Source organism: Pteropus vampyrus, unplaced genomic scaffold (assembly GCF_000151845.1).
Source record: "Pteropus vampyrus isolate Shadow unplaced genomic scaffold, Pvam_2.0 Scaffold375, whole genome shotgun sequence".
Lineage (NCBI taxonomy): Eukaryota > Metazoa > Chordata > Mammalia > Chiroptera > Pteropodidae > Pteropus > Pteropus vampyrus.
In genome coordinates, this window is record NW_011889156.1 from 118368 (window position 1) to 122116 (window position 3749).

Genomic DNA, 3749 nt, shown 5'->3' on the forward strand with positions numbered 1-3749 from the left:
CCGTAGCCTGAGGGGGCCTCCTTGGCGGGCAGAGGGCCCGGCCAAGAGTGCGGTTTACCCCTGATATTCCGTCACCCCACGACGGAACGGCGCCGGGGGGACCGGTCTCTAGCAGGATGTCCTTCTTGCTGCCTGTAAGGTTTATTTGCTTATTGATTCCTAGATGCCACCTCATCGTCACCAGGACCTCATGTCGGATGCACTTCCCTTTCATTCTGCTTCCATGCTGTGCCCCAGGTTCACGACAGGCTCACACTCGCCGTCGCCCGGCCCAGGAGGCGCCGAGCCCTGGTGCTGTGTCATCTCGGTGTGACCGGACTCACAAGTCACGTGGTGCGGCCATCGCTGGACTGAAATGTGTTCTCCTGAGCACTTTGGGGCTCAGCCGTTTTCAGGGGGGCAGGATCTTATTTTACGAATGGCTTTTATCCTTCTTCAAAGACTGACAGAGAAGACAAAATCAGGCTAGGATTTTCCCAGCCCCTGCGGGACGCCTCGGGCCTGCGCGTGGGGCCTGAGTCCCCGCTGGCACCGAGCGCCGCTCCGACATCCGGCCTCCGGGCCTCACTCTGCCCCCGCGGGGCCTGCGCGTTTCGCGCGCCCGTCGGCTTGCGGCAGCGATGGTGACTGGCACTGGCACTGGGGCTCACGCGTCGAGGAGCGTTGAATACGACGGGGAAGCCGTTAGGGGGTTCTTTTCAAAGGCAGAGCGAGTCCTGTCTTTGAACAGGTGTTCCCGTCGAGCCGGATCTTGAGTCGCCATCGTTAGGAGGCAGAGCTGTAAGCACGGCCGGGGCCGGGTGGGCGGTCTGGGGGTGACCGGCGGGCGTCGTGAGGGCTCCAAATTGACTCTGAGCGGTGGACGTGGATTGGCCCAGAGTCAGCCCAGGAATACGGTCTAGCTGCAGCCCTGAGCTGAAGGCAGCCGGCAGCGGGGAGGCCAGCAGGTTGGTAGGGCCCCCGAGGCCAGAGCCCTCCGGCGGAGCCCCAGCTGCCTGTGACAGGCCTGGAGGCGGGAATGGGTGGCGGTGAGCGAGTGTTGTTGGTGACGATGGCGTCTGGAAAGAGCACAGGCCTCTGACGCCCGCGTCCACACCCCGGCTTTGGCTCTGAGTAGCGGAATGAGCGTGGGAGCTCGGGCGAGGCGCTGGCCCCCGCCGCCCGGGGCAGCGAATTCCGACGCTCTGGGTTTGCCCACCCGGGCGCCTGTGCTGGCACGGGGTCCGCGGTCATCGGACACGCTCAGCAGCAGTTTGCAGACACTTTGCACGTGCTCTCCAGCACCCACGAGCATCCCCGCAAAGTCCGGGGAGCCGCAGACGTGAAGTCCGCGTTTCAGTTTGGAACGACGCTCACCGGTCGAAGTCTGCCCGGCCCCCGGTGACGTCAGCGTGCGGTAGATGCGAGCCCCGGGCACTCAGTGTCCCGAGCTTGCGTCCTCGACGGGCCCGGCGGAGGTGGGTCTCCATTTATTCAGCGGGGACCTACCCAGGCCTACTACGCGCGGACGCTGTCGAAGCCCCAGCTTTCCCGCAGAGCCGAGATTCTGGAGGGGGCGGGCGTGGGCGCCCCCGGCCGGCGGAGCGGAGCGGAGCAGGCCTCGCAGAGACCTCGGGGCACACGCTCCCGGCGGGGGGCCGTGGGGAGAAGGGACGGGCAGGGTGGAGGTGACAAGGCCCCGCAGGGCCCCGCGGGCCTTGGGGAGGACTTGGGCTCTCTGTGATTGGCGTGGGGGCCACTGGACGGCTTTAGGCGGTGACGCAGTCCGACCACACTTAATCACATCGACTCCGTGTTGAGAGCGGGGTGTGGGCCGCTGTGGAGAACAGCATGCGGGTCTCCAGAAGAGTAAACGCAGCGTCCCGCCATCCGGCCACTCCACCTCCGGGCGTGTGCCCCAGAGGGAGCAAAGCAGGGGCGCGGAGCGGCGGTTCACAGCAGCGTCACATGCAAATTCACAGCAGCGTCATATGCAAATTTCAGCAGCGCATATGCAAATTAACAGCAGCGTCATATGCAAAAGTGGCGCAGGCGTCCATCCGTGTACGGATGGACGTCCACACGCCGTAACGTCAGCGTCGGAAAGGAAGGAGACCCTGTCGCCTGCTACAACGCGGGTGAGCACATCTCGCTGAGGGAAGTGAACCAGTCACGAAGGGACGAACACTGGGCGATTCCGCTCACTCGAGGTTCGTCGTCGAGTCAGGTTCTACGGCACAGAAAGTAGGGGGGCAGGTGCCAGGGCTGGGGGAGGGGCGCGGGGCGCGCGCGTTTGTGGGGACGGAGGTTCCGTTTTGCAGGATGAGGATTCTGGGGCTGGACGGGGCGATGGCTACACATCAGTGTGGGTGTGTTTCACGTCCCTGCACTGGACACCGAAACGGGGTTACGATGCCACATTTTATATCACGCGTATTTCACTACAGTTAACAAAATTAAAGACTTGGGCGTGGGAAGCCAAAGGTGGGAGTGGGGGCTACCGGGGGCACAAGCCGACCCCCCTGCGTTTGTCTTCTCAGGGCGTCCTGGGGGGCAGGGCGCTCCAACGTCTTTGCGTCTCCTCCCCCCACCCCACTAGAAGGGGGGTCGGGAGGTCAGAGTCGCAGGCGCCCTGACCTTGGGATTGAGAGACCGTGGACAGGAGATGGGGGATGCCCGGGGTTAGCACCGTGTTCTCAGCTGGAGACTGAGGCAGGGAGCCTGGCGGGTGTGAACTGTCGTCTGTAAACTCGGCATCTTGGGCAGGGCGGCGGCCGTCTGCCCCGAAGCTGCTCCCACGCGTGGGCAGCTTCCTGCTGCCCGCTGTGTGCACTGACCTCAGGATCAGGTGATGCTCTGTGGAGTCTGGATCTTGGTTTGCCGTTTTAGTGGAAGTTAATATTATCAAACATTTCCATGTACTTCAGACCGAATGTCAGGATCTGTGGTACCTCACTGTTCCTTCAATCCTGTAGACCGGGGTGCCCAACCCCCAGGCTGTGGACCGGTACCGCTCTGTGGCCTGTTCGGAACCGGGCTGCACAGCAGGAGGTGAGCGACGGGATAGTGAGCGAAGCTCCGTCTGTGTCTGCAGCCGCCCCCCCCAGCGCCGGCGGCTCCGACTCAGCTCGTCAGGCGTTAGATGCTCATCGGAGCCCGGTCTCCCGTGCCACAGAGGTTGGGGACCGCTGCCGTAGGCTCAGATACTGTGACTTACTCTTTCTTCTCATGCTCCATTGTCCCATTTGGGGACAGGCCAGCCAAGGGTCGTCGGCTTCCTGTTTGGCGTCTGGCTCGTGTTACCTGCTCAGCTTGCACCTCACGTACACGACGTCTGCTTCCCTAAGTCCCGGCTTTTCCGCTGGGAATGAAAAGTCATTTACACGTTTGCTGGCTTCTTCCGAGTCAAGTTCTTCGCTCGTCCCTCATAGTTATTTAATGCTTGGGAGGGAGCGTTTTTCTGTGTGCCGACTGATCAGAAACGTCAAGCTGGCACGAGTTTTCCAGTTCGGCAAAAGCCTGCCGGCCTTGGAAGGGGGACCGCACGGCTCTCGTGCCCCTGGCCGGCTGTCCTTGAAATGACTTGTCGTTGGAGCAGTTTGCCGGGGCTGATGGATGAAATCCGGTCTCCTCATTCTCTGCAGGAAGAAAGCGACGGGCTCCGAGCTCGGACGTCTGCGCCGGAAGCCGAGGAGGGCAGTAGATGCGGAGGGGCCCGTCCCCCCGTGGCAGGACAAGGGGCGGGCCAGGTAGGCAGGTGGCGGACGTGT